This window comes from Sus scrofa, chromosome 2, assembly GCF_054392235.1.
Source record: "Sus scrofa isolate SSC_HxYL_T2T_F1_AM1 chromosome 2, Sscrofa_HxYL_maternal_Yorkshire_Landrace_v2.0, whole genome shotgun sequence".
NCBI lineage: Eukaryota > Metazoa > Chordata > Mammalia > Artiodactyla > Suidae > Sus > Sus scrofa.
The window spans coordinates 129,061,083-129,082,092 of record NC_139384.1 but is presented as its reverse complement, the minus strand read 5'-3'; the positions used below and the strand labels follow the sequence as shown (position 1 = coordinate 129,082,092).

Genomic DNA, 21,010 nt, shown 5'->3' with positions numbered 1-21,010 from the left:
AGCACAAGATTTATGAAAGATAAAGGCAAATCAAAATTAGAAATTAAATCTAGAAGAACCACCATCTAAAAATTTAAAGGTAATAAAACAAGGACATTTACCCAGAATGAAACAGAGAACCTATCAAATCCCTAGCATGATGACTGAGGAAAACCTTATGATGAGACACAACACTGTGAAATTTCAGAACACTGGAGACAAAGAGAAATCCTTAAAACTTTTAGGGAATATTAAGACCAGTAATGAGACAGATGACCTATGAAAGATGGAAGATCATAGCAATTACAGACTTCTCAGCAGAATGCTGGGGGCTAAAAGGAAACAAGGACATGCTTTCAGCATCTTGCAGGAGATGAATTTTTTCACCAGAATGCTCTCCTTAGCCAAACTATCAACTAGATGCAAGGATAAAATAAAGACATTTCAGGAATTTAGAAATTTAAAAACAAAAACTTCCCCTGAAGTTCTTTCTTGGCCATTTATTGGAGTATACACTACATAAGAAAAAAAAAAGTAACTAAAAAAGTTAGATGTGGTTTTTGGAGCACTCTGGGAAGAAAATGAGAGTTGCAGTCGAGATTTAAAGTTTCCCTGAATTATCCCTAAAGAAAAAGTCAATATGATAAATTAAACAAAAACTAATGGGATGGACAACATCTACAGCAAACCTCTACAATGCATCTCCCAACGTCATGAAACATGAATAGGTGGGGAAAAGTCACTGGAGTAGTAAGATCTGAATTTTATCAATAGCGCTGTGGGATGAAACATATTGGAAAGTGGGAGCAAAGCAGGAGAGACAAAGGAATTAATAGCCTTGAGAGCTTGAGGCACCAAACACTCAAATTTCCTATTGGTTTCCTACTCTAAAATTAGTTTATAACCTATTCCCTTTCCTCCCCTCCCTGAGAATCTAATTTAAAGGAACATCCTTTTACTCTCAGAAACACTTCAAAGGTAATTATTAGACTTAATTATTATTATGCTACTTTTTGTAAACTTACCCATTCTCCCTCCATCATTTCTAAGTTATATTATATCTGCATTGTTAAAGCATATAAGTAGCTTTATACAAGCTACTATGCTCCTATAACTCGAGGACATTCATATAATTTACTTAGCCTGAAAAGTATTGAGAGTGAAGGGGATCACTATTAATTAGACCAAGATGAGAGGTATAAATTGGACCATATTGGCAAATTGGACATACAATCATCCTATTTGTAGTAATCATTTAGTCTTAATACTAATGGTGAATATATATTTAATACTTATAACCTGTTCTTATCCCAATATCTCTCAAGTCATTTTGGTCTTCTAAAGATCATTGTCTAGTATTTTTGCAGTAAGAACTCATAATAGCAATATATCCTGAGTCTTTGCATGTTCATGGGAATTTTTTTTTCTTTTAATGGCCATACCTGCACCATATGGAAGTTCCCAGGCCAGGGACTGAATCTGAACTGCTGCTACAACCCACACCACAGCTGCGGCAACACTGGATCATTAACCCACTGCACTGGCCAGGGATTGAACCCATACCTCAGCTGCGACCCAAGCTACTGCAGAGACAACACTGGATCCTTAACAGGCTGTGCCACAGCAGGAACTCCCACAGGAGTTCTACTTAATCTTTACACTTGAATTTCAGGTAGACTGAAGAAGGGGTGTAATTATTTTCTTTCTCTTAGCACAATTTTATAACAGCTTTATTGAGATATAATTCACATATAATACAGTTTACTCAGAGTTTACAGTTCAGTGGTTTTTAGTATATTCACAGGGTTGTTCAACCAGCACCACAATTGATTTTAGAACATTTTCAACAGAACAAAAAGGAACCCTTTTCCCCATTATCAGTCATTACTTATCATCCCACAACTCCAGCCCCAGGCAACCTCAATTTTCTGTCTCTATAGATTTGCCAGTTTTGGGCATTTCATCTAAATGGAATTATGCACTACGTAGCCTTTTGTAACTGGTTTCATTCATTTAGCACAATGTTTTCAAGGTTTAGCAATGTTATTGCAGGTATCAATATTTCATTTCTTTTTATGGCTGCATAATATTCCACTGTATATGTAGAATCAAAGAGGAAAAATGAACATTTGAATGGAAATAAGAGTTGGCACAAAGGTTTAAGAAATGGTTTGAACTGAATTTTTCTCTCTATTAGCATTATACCAATATAGCTATCATATTAAATCTAATGTGTTTAATATATATTTAATAAATACAGGCTATATTTAATATAACAGTAACATATTTTAGTATTATAATAGTAGGAAGCATTTTAATACCTTAATACAAAATACTTTATTTTTAATACAAATTCAATACTTAATTAAATTAAAATGCTGAGTAGTTCATGAAACCACCCACAAATGTAGTTATCAATATGGAGGAGTAATGAGCTATGAGAGGTCCAGGCAGATATATAAGTGGGAAGGAAAAAAATATCTTTTATGGATTTCTTTCTGTCTACAGAGGAATTAACATCCTCAATAAAGTCATCTTTTAGTGTACCAATCACCATAATATCTTAAACACTACAGTTTTTCAGAGAAAAGGGCACTCGCATTCAGTGAACAAAAGATAAGACTGGCTAGTTTTCTTAGTAAAAAACAGTTAAAATTCCTTAGGTCAAATATGTACTTGAGAAATAATGAACCTATCAATTCTAGCAATGGAGGCACGAACTATTCACCTCTTAGCATCACCAATAACTATAGTTTTGTTTGATGAATATCTATTTTTTTTTTTTGTCTTTTGTCTTTTTAGGACTGCACCTGTGCATATGGAGGTTCCCAGGCTAGGGGTCTAATCAGAGTTATTGCTGCCAGCCTACACCACAGCTACAGCAATGCAAGATCTGAGCTGTGTCTGCGACCTACACCACAGCTCACAGCAATGCCAGATCCTTAACCCACTGAGCGAGGCCAGGGATCAAACCCTCAACTTAATCATTCTTAGTCGGATTTGTTTCCACTGTGCCACGACGAAAACTCCTGTTTGATGAGTATTTGAAAACTTCTATAAAATTTACGTTTTAAAATTATGTAGCATTATATGCTTTTCATTTTGGTTATATGAAGAGTAAAATTCACTTAAGACATGTATAGTAATAAAGGTATGGATGTGAAGAAAAGCATTATACCTTGACGGATTATTACTTGATGGAGAGTACTCTGCAGAGTGTTGAGTGGACCTGTTTCAACACACAAGATGCTGGCCCTAGTGGAGGTTTTAGGCTAAGGACTGACTTGTAAGCATGTCTGCTTGAGGACACACCTAAGGAGCTTTGAAATATCAGACATGTGAGTTTCACATATGGTAGGGTCTGAGCATCAGTTGTGTAAAAGGGTGCCAGGTCATTTCCACGTGCAGCCCAGGTTAAGATCTACTGTTCTAGAAAGATAAATGGGTTGATCAATATACTTCAGAGCTACGTAGCAAATCTGGCCTTGGATGCCATCGTCATGCATTTAAACAGGAGTGAAATAAGTTTACTCTTTCTGGGATGGATGAAAAGTTGGAATTTAAGGGAATTATCATTTCAGGGCCTTTATTTACCCTATGAAGCTAAAGGTAAAAATCTTCTGCTGAAAGTGATAACAGAGGAGTTTTAGGAAAGGGATAAGAGCCTGGATTATTTACCCCAACAACTGGAAGACAAAATTGACACAGATATATCTTCTGGAAGATTTGAGGACCCAGATGGAACCTTAAATTTGTAGTGGCACTGATTTTTATCTATACATGATTTTCTGTCATTGATGGAGAGATGTGTATGTCTTATCCTACCAACAAAATATGAATTATTCTCATATCTGTCTTAATTTCTGAGCCCATGATATGATGTTGGAAATGCTAATTCATGAAGACTTAATAAGCAGCATGAAAAGGCCTGGAATCCAGCACCAGTTCTAGCCTAGTGCCTAAATTCCCCTTATAGAAAGAAACTAAAGTTCTGACATGCATTGCCCCTCTGGACTTCATACATCTTTTAATCACTTGTGACTGAGATGGGGCCTTTAGTTTAACAACTGAATTTGCTCTCTTATTCCTTGTGATAAGACATCCCAGGGGAGTTCTGGTTGTGGCGCAGTGGAAACAAATCCGACTAGGAACCATGAGGTTGCAGGTTTGATCCCTGGCCTTGCTCAGTGGGTTAAGGATCTGGCATTGCCATGAGCTGTGGTATAGGTCACTGTGTTGTAAGATGCAGCTGTGTCGCTGTGTCTCTGGCATAGGCTGGCTGCTACAGCTCCAATGACCCCCTAGCCTGGGAACCTCCATATACTGTGAATGTGGCCCTAAAAAGGACAAAAAGAAAAAAAAAATCCCCATTCTCTTCTAACATGTGTCTCAGCATGTAATGGTCAGGGCTGGGTAATTGGTGTGTTAGGTACCACTGGAGAGGTGAATATCATTTAAGAAGAGAGTCTAATGTTTTATTTTTTTAAATTATCCTCTAGAGGTAAACATAAGCTGACTTATGGTCCCTGAAAATCATTCTGAGACAGACACAGTGTATTAGGAATATTCCTATTTGCCTTTCTTTCAAGGACATGGGAAAATATCCTGCAATGATTTTTAAACAGGTTGAGGGGTGAGGAAGGCAGATAACAATGTTCCCAAACAAGTTCTAAATTAAACGGCTTAAGATGATGAAGATGAAGCAACACACAGCAACTGAGGATTTTCAGATCCTTCTGCAAAGATAATGTAATCTAACAGGTCTGGGTAATAGAAAGTTGTCCAAGAATTCATGGCCATAGAAAATACATGTGCAGTGACCAAAATAATGGAATTACATCAGTGAGATACTAATTCCAATTCTTTCTTTCACACATGAGGAGACTGAATCCTAAGAAGGGAAGACCTGTCCAAGGCAATTTATTCATCCACAAAAAAAAAACTCCCACTAGATACCGATTTTATGTTTTGACACTTGGTGGTGTGAACAACATGAGGTTCTCCATAAGTTCACAGAGCAGTAATTATGAGCAGTTTCTTCCTAGTCCAGTGTTCTTTCTGCTACAGTACAAAGTAGGAACCAGTCACAAGGCAGTGAGACACAGAGACTTCCTTTGGCTCCCATCAAAAATAGCTCTGGAGATATGATCCACTGAAGATGCTCACCAAATAGGTACTGAGTAAAGAGAAAAGTCTATAAAAAGAAGGAGGTGTGGATCTGGGTGGGCATGGTTATGAAATTATAAGACAAAATGAGGACAAAAAGACTCAAAATTAGAAAAAGCAACCATGACTTTGCTGGCTTGTAAAGAGGCTGGCTTGGCTGAAGCAGAGACAGTCAAAAAGTGGTACAAGGTGAGAGGAAAAACAGAATGGGGCCAGACCTGTGTAAAATCCCTGAGTCTGAGAATGTGACCTTTTTAGTCAATACTGGGGCAAAAGCAATGCACTAGGGTGATAGAAAGGTGAACACCACAATGAAATGAGTGCTTGAGGAGAAAGAAAAAGAAAAAAAGAAAAAAAAAAATCCCCATTCTCTTCTAACATGTGTCTCAGCATGTAATGAAGGTAAGCCTGAGATCAGGAGAGGGAGGCAAGAGACTGGTAAAGAAGCTACTGAGCCAGTGCAGGTGAGATGTGGAGAGAATGGAAGGGCTAGAGAGGTGATGGTGCAAAGAGAGAGAAGGAGCTACTTGAGAGAAATCCAAAGGGAAAAAGAATGATCTGGATATGATGCAGAACAAATTTGGAGTGGGAAATAAAGAAAAGAAAGGTAATGAAGGAAGATGGTATTGCTGACAGAAATGATGAGTTTAAGAGCTCCTACTGAAGGAAAAAATCTGAAGTTGGGCTTAGACACATTGAATTTAGGTGTATCTTAAGGTCCAAAGGGAAATAGCCAGAGAGGGGCGGGAGAATAAGGGGGAAAGTCTTAACAGCTTAAATATATTTGGAGCCGATAGCAAAAGTCACAGAAACAAGTAACTTGGTCAGGCCAGTCAGCAAATACATTATGTTTATTCTTGTTTTAGATTGAATTTAAGTAATTTCTCTGAGTTGTCTACTTTATAAAAATTAAAACAAGACAAACAAAAAAATCAATCAAAGGAGGGGGAAACAAACCCAACTAACTAGCAATTTTTATGAACTTCGGGCTCGAGGTCTTTCCTTGAGTCAACTAAAGAACACTCTCAATGGGAAATTACTATTTAGTATTACTCAGCACATCAACAATCCTACTTTTGAAACGTAATAAGATAAATCTAACTTTTTTCTACCCTTTCTTATCTAATTAGAATAGGAAGCAGGTGCCTTCAAAAAGGAATGGCCTTGGTAATTTTTTAAAAAGCCTATAAGTATCATCACTTATAGTTTCTAATATGTTGCTGAGAGCAATTAGGATCTGGACAGTTTAAATTAGGAATAAAATACTGAGAAAGAAGTATTGGTTATAAAATAGAGACTATCCTTAAATGAACTATATTTATTCTTCATTTATTAAGATTTTGATAAGATACCATGAGTAACTTATTTTTGGGGGGTTCTTTCAAAAACATTTTTTGAAAGATCTTTAGTCTAGTAGTATATTCTGCTTAATATTCCATTTACATTTGTGATGATTCTATTTTGTTCTCCTATATCACCTGCAGTGACCAAGGCTCATTCCTTTTAATTCACACTTCTATTTATTTTTTATAGATTATTTAATACGACAATTAGCTCACAACCCACTGCACTCTAAGCAGCATGGGAATGATCCAAAAAATACAAAATGAAATTAATGTGACATAAAAATGACTGTGCAGGGTATAAAGAAATCAGATTACTGGTAAATACCTTAGTGGCATGAGGAGCCACTGCAAAGTCATTCAGCAAACTTAATATCCCCAGTGTCTCCCACACTGCATGACTTTTACCAGACCATTCCCAAAGATATTTAATTTTTTTTTTTTTAAAAGAAAGATCTTCAAATATAAGTGCATGTTCTATGAGCTCTTTGTGCTACACAACAACTAAAACTTAGTTAATTTTACCTATACACCAGGATGGCCAGTGTTTCACCAAAACATAGGCATGGCTCTACCGAATTAGAAGAAAAATCCCAAGAGTTCTCCCATGATTTTGCATTCATTTTGGCTTGCTTCTTCCTGCTATTCCTCAGCTGGCTGACCAGTTATCCTCTTCATCAAATAATTTAGCATATTGTTTTCTTTTTTCTTTTTCTTTTTTATTTTTTCTTTTTATTTCATTTTTAAAAGTTTTATTTAAGTATATTAAGTGTAATTGACTTATAAGGTTTATAAAGTATAATTGACTTATAAGGTTGTAATCATCTCTGCTGTACAACAAAGTGATTCAGTTATACATATATACACAGCCATGCTTTTTCAGATTCTTTCCCCACATAGATTACAACAGAATATTGGGTAGAATTCTGTGTGCTGCACAAAAGCTCCCCTTTGGCCAATCATTCCTTACATCTCAGTGTGCATATGCCAATCCCAACCCCCCAGTCCATCCTTACCACCCTCCCAACTCATCCCCTTTGGTAATCCTAAATTTTCCAAAGTCTGTGAGTCTGTTTCTCTTCAGCAAATAAGTTCATTTTTGTTTCAAATTCCACATTCAAGTGATATCATATGATGTTTGTTCTTCAATGTCAAATTTCACTTAGTATGGTAATTTCAAAGCTGAGTCTTTTCTGCAACAGTGGCTTGAACTGATTTCTTCTCCTACTAGGTTTTACAACTTGTACTAATAAGGATATAGCAGATTATGCTATGGTAACATACTGAGCCCCAAATCTCAGAAAATTAGCACCACAAATGTATGTTTTTTATCATTCTACATATCCAAAATTGGTAAGCCCAGAGTCTGCCTGACAAAGTCACTCAGGGTTTTGGAGGCTCCACTATAATAAGGTAACACTGCCATTTCAAAAAGGCGAAAAAAAGTGACTACAGGGTATGCTATGGCAAAGCATATAAAACATGCAGACCTCTTAGCCTCTTAGCCTCATTTTTGTTTCTACTCCCTCGGGAAGGAGTCTAGGAAAGCCAGGAGGACAGAGAGTAGTGCTGGATGTTAGGAACTGTCTTAACATACTGGGAAGTTATCTCTCCTAGAGCCAGCACTCTGAGCTCAGAAGATATCCAAACCTGGAGGCAAGAAACTTGTCTAAGTTTAGACAAGACACTTGGCTTTTCCAGGCCTTAACTTGCAACATGAGGACTTTAGATGAAATTGTGAGAAGAGGAACATCAGGATGTTAGAAACAGGTCCTGTCACACAAGGCTAAAGGCTCTACATGTTGAGTTTCACCATGTTGTAAGAATTTTCTTCCAATGATAAACAAAATAGATCTAGCACTAAAAGAGAATTAGACATTAAATCTAAAAGGGCTAAAAAAAAAAAAATAAAACTCTCCTCCCTCACTCTCTCATTCACTGTCAGGAGCATCTACCCAGCAAAAGACCCTTGAATGGTGAGACAAACATATAAAGTCTTTCCTTTCCCTTAAGTTGGAATTCCTCTGTCAAACAAGGACACTTTCAGAGTTTGGAGCCAGCTGGAATACTCAGGAAAAAAGTTTTTTAAAGGTAAATGATGTCTCTTCATTTGGTATATAATATCTGATATCTATGCTTTTTAACATGAAATAAGATATCTAGTAAAACTAGGATTCTTCAATGTTTTTGGATGGAAACTGAGTATCATAAAACGGCAGCAATTTACAATGACAAGATGATTTTTTAGAACTCTCAGAATAAAAAGGGAAGAGCCTCACTATGTCATTTCCCTTGGTAAGGTTTCCGCTCCCCACCACCAAGCCTCCTGCCATCATATGGATATGAGTAGAGTGTTGCATTTAAAAATGACTGGATTTGATAGGAAAGACCTAGTAAATTGTTTTGATTAGAAAGTCTGTAAAATATTTGAGAATACATCTTACTTTGAGGAATAATTAGCCAGGTCTTTCCTTGACTCCCATAATATGGGGAAAGCTCTGTGTCCAATGAAATCAGTTTTGTCATGCAGATGATTTCTGCCTGTGTTGCATTATACAAGGACACAGGGGTCATGGCTACTGGGGGGGGGAAACAATTGATAAACTACTACAAATATAAAGTTGTACACTTTGTCTGCATTGGTGGTAATACTTAGTTTCAGTTTTAAATACAGGTAAGAATCAGAGACCAGTATTGGGTTTGCTCTATAATTTAATGCCATATAGCAAGACACTGCACAGGCAGAACAAAGGATGTGATGATTCAATGTTTTTGGATGGAATCTGAGCATCATAAAATGCCAGCAACTCACAATGATAGGATGATTTTCTAGAACTTTCCTGGATAAAGTCCTAAGAGTCCATACCCACAGCACTGCATGAGGAAGCTCACCGATCATAGTATATCAATATTTTATGATACTGCAACAAAACACAGCATAAGAAATGAAAACTACAAAGAAATATCCCTTATGAATATAGAGAAGCAAAAATCCTAAACAAAGAACAAAGTGAATCCCACAATATATTAAAAATAGATACCAAAGCCAAGTGGGAATTATCTCAGGAATCCGAGACTGGTTTAACATCTGAAAATCAATTAATATAATCACTATAGTAAAGAATAAAGGGCAAAATCATGTAATCACCATAATAAAGGCAAAAAATTTTGAAAAAAAATCCAATACTCGCGCATGGTAAAAATGCTCACTAAACCAGGAGTAGAAGAAAGCTTAGCCTGATCGAAGGCATCTACAAAAAATCTTTAGCTAAAATATTTTGTGATGAAAAACATGAATGTTTGCTTTCCCTTAGAATCAGGAACAAGATACAGATATTTATTTCCATAATTTCTGCTCTACATTGTACCAGAGGTCCTAGTCACAGTAATTAGCCAGGAGAAAAGATATGAGACATCTAGACTGAAAAGGAAGAGATGAAACTATCTCTGTGCAGAAATGACATGCTCTTGTGTACAGAAAATCCTGAGGAGGAGTTCTCTGCCACAGTGGGTAAAGGACCCATTGCAGTGGCTTGGGCCACTGCTGTGATGCAGGTCTGATCCCTGGCCTAGGAACTTCTACAAGCCATGGGTAAGGCCAAAAAGAAAAGAAAAGAAAGTCCTCATGAATCAACTAAAACATTATTAGAACTAATAAACACATTCAGAAATGTTCTAGGATAAATGATAAATCACAAAAATTTATTGAATTTATGCACTAGTAATAAAAAACTAAAAATGAAATTAAGAAAACAATTTCATATATAATGACAGCAAAGCGAATAAAATATTTATATATGCATTCTACTAAAGAAGTGAAAAACATACTTTAAAAGTATAAAACAGGAGTTCCCATTTTGGCACAGAGGAAACAAATCCGACTAGGAACTATGAGGTTGTGGGTTCAATCCCTGGCCTCACTTAGTGGGTTAAGGATCCCGTGTTGCCGTGAGCTGTGGTGTAGGTCGCCGACACGGCTCAGATATGGCATTGCTCTGGCTCTGGCGTAGGCTGGCGGCAAGAACTCTGATTAGACCCCTAGCCTGGGAACCTCCATATGCTGCAGGTGCAGCCCTAAAAAAAGACAAAAGACAAAAAAAAAAAAAAAAGTATAAAACATTGTTAAAAGAAACCGAAGATTTAAATAAATGGAAAGACAACTCATGTTTATGAATCAGAAAACAAAATACTGTTGTCAATACTTCTCATAATGATTTAAAGTTCAATGCAGTCATATTAAAATTCCACCTGGTTTTTTTTTTTTTTTTTGGCAGACATTGACAGACAGATCTTAAAATTCATATGTAAGTACAAGAAATCCAAAAGAGCTAAAATAATCTTGAAAAATAACAACACAGTTGAAGGACTCCCATTTTTTTAATTTCAAAACTTATTACAAAGCTTTAATATTAATACAATGTATCATTGCTAGGAAGATAGACAAATAGATCAATGAGGCAGAATTGAGTCCAAAAATTAACCCTCACTTTATGGTCAATTGATATTGCACAAAGATGCTGAGATAACTGAATGGAGAAAGAATAGTCTTCTCAATAAATGATGCTGGGAGAACAGGAGAGCCACAGGCAAATGAATGAAATCAGGCTGTTTCCTAACACTATATACAGAATTAACTACGAATTGATCACAGACCTAAATGTCAGAGCTAAAACTCTAACTCTTAGAAGAAACTCTTACTACTTTGGGCTAGGTGATGGATTCTTAGATGTGACATCAAAAACACAAGTGGCAAAATGAAAAAAAAAATTGCATCAGAATTTAAATCTTTTATGCTGCAAGTAAGAAAAAGTGCAATGAGAACCTACTGGTTAGGAGAAAACATTTACAAAGAATGTATCTGATAAGAGATTTATATCCAGAATATATAAAAAACACAACACGATAATAAAAAGACAACTCAACTTAAAAACGAGGAAATGACCCTGAGATATTTCTAATCAGCCACCCCATGAAATCTCCCTCAAAAAATTGAAGAGAAATGGTGCTTCCAAGACAGCTGGATGTCTCAAAAACACAGGGGAATGAGAAAAGACACACATACATAGAGATCGAACAGTCCGTGAGACCTCAGAAACAAGGGCAGGTGCCCTCAGAGTTAAACTAGCAAAATCTACCCTAAATTAGTGTGATTTGTCACTTAGGAGGTAAACCAAGAGATGATGTTTAATGTGTCACTAAAGCTTTAGGGATTAACCAAAATGTTCAACCAACATGATGTGAGAGTGACTGCAAAGGAGGTAGACATAGAATTGAGGGTGATTTCGCTATGTGTATGTAACGGAATCCATCAAATGCAGGAGCCGGAATAAATTCAGAAGGAAAAGCTGGTAGTGTCGGTGAAAGCAATGTCCTAAAAGTACAGATCTTGGCTAAGCATACAGAACACTATGGTTTTTTTGGCTAGTAAACTTTCCATGAGCCTCTCCAATAAGGTGAAAATGTGCTGGTGAAGGTGACCTGAGCATTCAGGCCACTGTAAATCAATAGCTGACATCCTGGCTTGTGTACCTTAGCCTCTGCGAGTTTGGCTAGATGTGAGTCAATCCCTGACAGGCAGATCCATTGGCATCGCATTAATAAAGCAGTCAGGTTTCACAGCCTAGAACACTGAAGACCAGCTTCATCTGGACTATAGTGACTATTCCAAGGAAAGCCTTTGGTGGCCTGTCCAGGCAGACAGATAGCCTTCCTGGGGCAATGCCTCAGGGTTCATCGCTTATCTCCTTCAAACAGAAATGCACAGTGCTCCTAGGTTAAAAGAAATTCCCCAGACTCACAAAATATGGTCTTCACATCATATTGCTTAATTCTCCTCTGTTCCTGGTCAGTAACCAGGTAATGGGTGTGGTAGATTACCTTGCAGTTCTGACGAAGTATGCACATTGTTGGGTTCTGACTGCTGTATTAACCCAGGTGTAATAGACACTATCAGTTAACCACAGCCCCATTTCTGTTTCATTTATAAATGCTCATGACAAATTGTAATTTTTTTTGATTAATTAAATGAACCACTTCTTCCCTCATAACTTGTGTAAAATCTTCTGTTAGGTGGAGCCAGATCTCATGAATGGCTCTTGTCCAAACTAGAGAGTTGAAACAGCAGGGTAATGGGAAGAGTTAGATGAGCATCTTTGATTTTAGCGGCTTAAGTTCCCTAGTTATTTCAGGCAGATACTCCGAGCCATAAACATGGTATGGGGATGCTTTGGGTGAAACAACAAATGCCTATGAAATAACAGAGTGTTGGTGGCAGGGAGGTAACACGCTAACAGTCTTAACCTTCACCCTTGACCTAACATCCAAACATGTATAGAAGCTTCCTACCTGATATATACACTGAAAAAGTTCACACTTACTCAAGTTATATAGTAGAATTGTATGTCTCAAATACAGTAGAATTAGTAATAATAACTGACATTTACTAAGCATTTATAATGTGGCAGATACTCTACTAAGTTCTTTATATTTATGTCTTGACATATTCATACCTAAAATAAGAATCATGGACCATCACCATGGATCTGTCTGGAACTCTTCTGCTCTAGTCTGTAATCACCGTTGAAACTGGTTTTTCACTTTTATAATTTCATCCTAAAATAATCTGATTATCTACTCTGAGAGTCAATAACCTTAGGTTCCATGAGTGTAGAAACAGGAGTATAAAGAATGACACCTTTTTCCTTCTTTTAACCCATTAGCCTTCCTTAGAAAATATCTAATCAAATCACTGCAAACATATCAAAGAACCATGACTATGCCACTCTCTTTGGTAAATTTTTTATTGTATTTCAATTAGTATTAAATATTTCAAATATATAAACATGTAAAGATGGTCATATTTTTAAAAATCTTTGTCACCCTAATAAATGTTAACATTTGATATTTATTCTCATTGAAAATAATAATGATATAGTGGAAGCTCACGATGTATTGTTTAAATTTTTCTTACATATTTCTATATTTAAAAAATTACATATTACCAAATAATATGCAAAATAGTTTTGTGTTTATAACAATAGATAACAATATTATACCATATGTGTGGCTTCACAACTTTTTTTTTTACTCGACATTATCTGGGGGCTCTACCTATGCTGTTATATAAAGTTCATTAATCTTAGAAAGTTCAATTATATGAATATGCCACCACTTCTGTATCTGTCAGTTTGATTCCTGATAGTATATTTAGGTTGCTATCAATTTGGGGTGATTACAAGCAGAACAGCAGTAAAGATATGCAAGAATTTCTCTAATATATCTTCCTGCAAGCAGAATTGCTGGGTCATAGATATGTACATCGGTTTGTGAAGCTTAACTGAGTTCATATATTAAAGTGATGAGCAGGGAGTTCCTGTTGTGGTGCAGCAGAAACAAATCTGACTAATATCCATAAGGATGCTGCTTCATTCCCTGGCCTTGCTCAGTGGGTCGGAGACCCATCGTTGCCATGAGCTATAGTGTAGGTCACAAACGTGACTCAGATCTCGAGTTGCTGTGGCGTAGGCTATAGCTCCAATTCGACCCCTAGCTGGGAATTTCCATATGCCACAGGTGTGGCCCTAAGAAAGCAGAGAAATAAAAAATAAAGTGATGAGCAAGGCTTAGCAGGGAAGAAGTGAATGTTAAACATTTAAGGTATAGTGTTATAAATGTTTTACATTTTTGATGCAAACTAACAATCCTTTCTTTTTTTTTTTTTTTTTTGGCATCTTCTCGCAAAGAATTCCTTCCCTACTACGTTTTAAAGACATTTTTCTACACTTTTTGTTAAGTTTTGAACTTTGGTTTTTCAGTTTGAGATTTTTAATATGGGATTTGCTTTGGTGTGTGCTGTTTCCCAAACTAGTCACTTTTCCTTAAGGATAAGCATTTGCCTCAAAACCATCTTATCCCAACTGATTTGTGATGTCACCTTCAGCTTACTCCATGGTTCCATGTACCTGAGAGTGTCTTTCTGAGCTCTCTATTCTATACCAACGGAATAAATATGGAGGTTTTTAATCTTAGTGAGCCTCAGTTTCATTAATAAAGTGAAGATAAAATTGTACCTATTTCAGAGTTCCCATTGTGGCTCAGAGGGTTAAGGACTCCACTTTTTCTCTGTGAAGATGTGTGTTTGCACCCTGGCCTTGCTCAGTGGGTTAAGGAACCGGCATTGCCACAAACTGTGGCAAAGGTCACAGATACAGCTCTGATTTGATCCCGTCTGGGAACTTCCATATGCTGCATATGCAGCCCAAAAAAGAAAAAATGAAAAAGTAAAAAAAAAAAAAAAAAGAAAAGAAAAGAAAAGAAAAAAAAGAGAAAAAAAGAAAAAAAAATTGTACCTATTTCATAGATTGCAGTGAGAATTAAACGAACCAACCCAAACTGCTTAGAATAGTAACTAAAATATACCAGTTAGATGTTGTAATGGTTAATGTTATGTGTCAATGTGACTAGGCCATGATATGCCCAAACTTACGTGACTGTGTTCTCAAACAAGATCCACATCTGAATTAATAAAGTGAGTAAGGCTGATTGCCCTTCCTACTGTGGGTGACCCAGTCTACTGAAGACCCAAATAGGACTGAAAGGCTGCATAAGAACTTCTGCCCGACCCTGAGAGCTGGGACACAGACCTTTCTCTTTGCTGAGGCTGGAACTGACACCCACAGCCAAGGGAACGACACCCTGGACCCTCCTAGGTCTCCAGCTTGCTAACTGCAACTCTTGGGATTTCTCGGCCTCGGCAATTGTGTGAGTCAATTCATCATAATGAACCCACCCACTCTAACCATTGCCTCCATCATCTTCTGCTCCTTCTCCTTTTCTCTCCTTCTTCTCCACCCCTCTTACCCCAAATTCACATTATATCTTGATGTTTGATAGAGCCAATTTTCTTTCTTCTTTGATATTTTCCTCACTTCCCTAGACCTTCACACTTTCATATGACTTTGGGAGTCAGCTTTTCAATTTCTCAAAAATTCCCGGAGGACTTGAATTAGAAATGCAGCCAGGGGAGTTTCCATCGCAGTGCAGCGGAAACAAACCTGACCAGTATCCATGAGGATGTGGGTTTGATCCCTGGCCTTGTTCAGTGGGTTGGGGATCTGGCATTGCCATGAGCTGTGGTGTAGGTCACAGATGCAGCTCAGATCTGGCGATGCTATGGCTGTGGTGCAGGCCGGCAGATGTAGCTCTGATTTGACTCTTAGCCTGGAAACTTCCATATGCCATGTGTGCAACCCTAACCAGCTCCCCCCCCTAAAAAAGACAATCAATTCACAGATTTGGGATAATCAAGATTTCACACTACTGAGTCTGACCCCCATGAACAGGTTATATTCTCCCTCCCTTTTTCTTCTTTCTGTTATTTTTCCAATTAAATATTTTAATTTTCCACATGGTGAAGTTATAGTTTTCATAAGGTTAATTCCTAGTTACTAGGTTTTTTTTAATATTATGAATAAAATTTTATTTTACAAATTCATTTTCCATCTGTTACAGCATAGGGATTCTGTCGTTTTATATATGGTTCCTGCATTCAACGAGCTTGCTGTGTATTTTATTAGTGTGAATAATTTATTTGGATGGTACTCTGAATGTTGTGTGTTCACATTGTTTATACTGCTGTTGATACCAGAATTGTCTTTTTTTCTATCCTTATACATTTTTATACTCTTATCTCTTGTATTGTTTAAGACTTACAGTAAAACTTTTATACTGGCTATGATCAATGTCCTAGCCTTCTGAGACACAGAAATGTATATGATACAAAGATGTGTTTGCCTTCACTGACTGTACAAGGCATGCTGTAAAAGGTCTGTGTCCATTTGTCTAGTTAATTGCTCTGATCTAAAAAAATCGAGAGGGCCAAATGGTTATAGGCTGGCCTAGGTTAAGTCCCTAAGGTCCCAGGAAGACTGGAGCTGTACTTCCCTAGGTATTTACATTTCAAATGATATAAATGCCAGACCTGAACAGGTCTCTAGGGCTCAAAAGCCAGAGACACCAGCCATTTATCAAGCCTTTGGAAAGACATATTTACATTTCAAAAGGTTAGACTGAGAATCCAGGATCATTTCCATCCCCTCTCAAATAAATAAAAATATATTTCTTCCCTTTTATGAGGGAAGGAGGGGGTTGTCTTACTCCTGTATATGAAAGGAGTAAATTCATTGTTCTCCAGCCCTCGCCTGTGGAGTATCAGGCTACAAGTGTAGATTTGTCTATCTGGCTTGTATTGCTTTTCAACAAGGGGAAGGCTTGGAATGAAAGTAACAGGAGAGGGGATGGGGCTTATTATTTACTAAAGATAAAATAATAATAAATCTGTTTCTCATTCAGAACGCCTCATAGGCCATGCAGTATAAAATTAATAAACATGAATATTAAAAACTCAACAACTCCTATTTTTCTTTTTCTTTTTTTTTTTTTTTTTTGTCTTTTGTCTTTTTGTCTGTTGTTGTTGATGTTGTTGTTGCTGTTGTTGCTATATCTTGGGCCGCTCCCGCGGCATATGGAGGTTCCCAGGCTAGGGGTCGAATCGGAGCTGTAGCCACCGGCCTACGCCAGAGCTACAGCAACGCGGGATCCGAGCCGCGTCTGCAACCTACACCACAGCTCACGGCAACGCCGGATCGTTAACCCACTGAGCAAGGGCAGGGACCGAACCCGCGACCTCATGGTTCCTAGTTGGATTCGTTAACCACTGCGCCACGACGGGAACTCCAACAACTCCTATTTTTCTTTCTTTCTTTCTTTTTTTTTTTTTTTTTTTTTTTTTGTCTTTTTAGGGCCACACCCACAGCACATAGAAGTTCCCAGGTTAGAGGTCTGAATCAGAGCTGCAGCTGCCTGCCTACACCACAGCTTACAGCAACACTGGATCCTTAACCCACTGAGCAAGACCAGGGATCAAATCTGTGTCTTCATGGATACTAGCCAGGTTCCTTACCACTGAGCCATGATGGGAACTCCCCTCATATTGTTCTAATGTTAAATACTGTTGCCTTCCTAAGACAAACATTAACTGACTGATGATAATACATCTAATTGTAAACATTTATTTTTATTTTTATTTTTTTTACAGATGCACCTGCAGCACATGTAAGTTTGAATAAGAGCTGCAGCTGAGGCCTATGCCACAGCCACAGCAACACTAGGTTCTGCTCCGAGCCACATCACTGCAGCTTACAGCAATGCCAGATCCTTACCCCACTGAGCAGGTCAAGGGTCTAACCAACAACCTCAGAGAGACAACATCAAGTTCTTAACCCACTAAGCCACAAGGGGGTGTCCATAATTTTATGGTTAACCAACATTATATTTTACACTTCTGCATCAATGTTCATATGAAGAGACTGTCTTGTGACAACATTTTCCTATAAGGTTTGGTATTATGGCTATATGGGCTTTATAGCTGGTTGGGTACTTTTAGCTTTTTTCCCTGTGATAGCTTGCACAAAATAAAAATCATCTCTCTCAAAGGATTATTTAAAATGTTTTGTAATACCATCTGAGTTTTGTATCTAGGTAGGGGAGGGGAAAGGGCAACTGGTTCAAAATCTTTAGTGCTTTATAGTTGATTTCTTCTCAAGTCAATTTTTATCATTTGTAATTTCCAAATGAGCTGTCCATTTCATTTACACTTTCAAAATTAGGTTTTATAGTAAGTGATAAGATTAATAGTGAATAACCTTTGTAGACTTCCAACTTTAGTACCTAGGCACCTTCCCAGCTTTGCATTAATTTCTGTATCTGGGATCTTCCTTTTTTTTTTTTTTGTTTTTGAGCTCAGGCTTAGTGATTGATTATACTTTATTCAGCATGAATGATTATCTCTTTTATCAGATCACTCACATTGACCAAAAACTGCAATTTATTTTACTTACAACGACTGTTTGTAACACTTTTCTCAGGTCTTTCTTCTAATTTCTGATGAGTTAATGTGAGAATATACTTTTTTTTTTTGTCTTCTTTTTTTTTTTTTTGCTATTTCTTGCGCCGCTGCCTCGGCATATGAAGGTTCCCAGGCTAGGGGTCGAATCGGAGCTGTAGCCACCGGCCTATGCCAGAGCCACAGCAACGCGGGATCCGAGCCACGTCTGTGACCTACACCACAGCTCACGGCAACGCCGGATCTTTAACCCACCAAGCAAGGGCAGAGACCGAACCCGCAACCTCATGGTTCCTAGTCGGATTAGTTAACCACTGCGCCACGACGGGAACTCCGAGAATATACTTTAAGTACTATTAAATACAATCTAGCACATTTTGTTTTGGCCACACCCATGGCATGTGGAAGTTCCCAGGCCAGGGACTGAACCAACACCACAGCTGCTACCTGGCTACAGCAATGATCCTTAACCACTGTGCCACCAATGTAGCACTTTTTCATTTGGATTTTTGGGATTGCCATACTGCATCTAAGTTACAAGGACAATCTGATAACACCAAATTGTTAGGCAAAGGACATTTATAAACATGTACTTATTTAGTATATTTGGTCATAGAACTAAACTGTAATTTTCCATTAACAGATGGCATTTAAAGACTGCAGACATGCCACAATTCCTTAGTCAAAGGAAAGAGGAAGGAAACTGACATTTACATTTGCTGGAAACTAAATAATTAATCAACAACAAGAAAAACACAGAGAAATGAACAATATAAATCAGGCTGCATTCATTCTGCTCTAAAAATTTTGGCCTAAGATACAGAGTTCATCTGAACTATCACTACAGAGCAAAATTTGCAATTGTCTCCTTAGTGCAGTGACCATTATACTTTGGCCTGTTCCTAACACAAGGGTCTTCAATCAGATCAAACCAAAAGTCTTACCCAAACCAGCTGATAAGCACCGGATAACATGGCCCTTTTTCTTTGCTCCCTCCTCGCCATTAGTTCAATTCCTTGAATTCTGAGCATTTACCCAAATTTTGGTGATGGACAGAATCTAGATCTCATTTCCCTACTGAATTGATTACTATCTTGTTTTTCAAGACTGTCACATGGTAGTAACAGTATTCACATATAAGAATGAATAGAATCTTATATCTAATAATTACTCTTGGCATTGTTTTAGAAGAGGAAGCTTAGGCCAAGAAAGGTTAAATAACTTGTACTAGGACACATACATGTGGATAGTGTTTGAGTAGGCTCTGAACTTAATTCTACTCACTCCTAGTCCTGTGCTGTTTTGCTACTGTTTCATCTTTTGTCCCACTTTTCTTTTTCCCTTTTTTAACTTTAGCATACTGAATTACCTAGGAGATAGTACAAGATGCTCATGAGAATTAAGTCATACTTATTTGTCATCAACTATCAATTTCTTCCTTCTACAGATATTTTTTATGATGTTTTGATCTAGCTCAGTTACTTTTTTTTGCTACACACTGTGAGGAATTTATCAACATTATTACCAATCTGGTAACATTTTGGGATTTTACCATTTGTATCATCACTTCTGAATTTCTCACCAATCAAAGCATTTCCAAAGGCTCTTGGGCAGTCCTGCTCATTAACAGCATTTATGTATCAGCTAGACATTGTTTTTAGAATATTATGGTACTCTGAGACTTTAGTAACAAGGATGAGCCCTTCACCTTTCACAAACCATAGGAAGGAACTAAAACATCTAAGTAACTTAGACTGCTATGGATGTAAGGATAGAGAAGGAAGTGAGTAGCATGATCTAGTGGAAGCAACACTTGATGAAAAGCTAGTGGACCATGTCTAAGACCTAAGTATCATTAACAGAGTGTATATCCTTTGGCATGCTATTTTATTTTTCTAGGACTTGATCCCTAGAGAAGAAAAGTTTAAAATCAATGACCTGATTTTCCACCTTCAAAATCTATAAAAACAAGAGCAAAGTAAACTCAAAAAATGTAGAAAGAAGAGCACACATCAGAAAAAAAAAAAATCAATGAAAGGCAAAAGAAGAAAACAACAGGAAAAGTTTAAAAACCTGCAAGTAAATTTTTTCAAAAGATCAACAAAAATGTATAAACACCTAGCTGGTTTAATCGAGTGAAAAGAGGTAGTGCACACAAATTATCAACAACAGTATTGAAAATGGAATTGCAACTACAGATCCCACAGAAATAACAAGATAATATGAGAATATTACAAATAATTTTATGCTTGCTAAAGAATGGTGGTGGTGAAGTTACACTTATGTCTGCAACTTACTTTATAGTCAATGAAAAACACAGTAAGTTGATGGATATATAGAAATATGGATGATGGATACTTATGTGATAACACTAGTTATATTTACTTAAAACCTCTTTTAATCTTTCTGTATGTTTGCAAAAAATTTTCTTTCTCATCATGGGCAACAAACTGTACACATTTTACTGAAAGAATACTTTGAAAGAAGCACTTATTTAAATTATACTGTGTATCACAACTAGAAAAATGGCTTGAATAGTTCCATTTTAGCACTGTTTATAAAGTTCAACCATGTAATATTCTACATTTTACCTGGGGTGTGATGAGTATCAACCTAGACT

At 37.1% G+C, this 21,010-nt stretch overlaps 1 protein-coding gene across 47 annotated transcripts in view; it reads right to left on the bottom strand.

Moving 5' to 3' along the window:
• Nucleotides 1-21,010, bottom strand: part of KCNN2 (potassium calcium-activated channel subfamily N member 2) — a 712,042-nt gene that overhangs the window by 311,575 nt on the left and 379,457 nt on the right. The window lies entirely within an intron of this gene.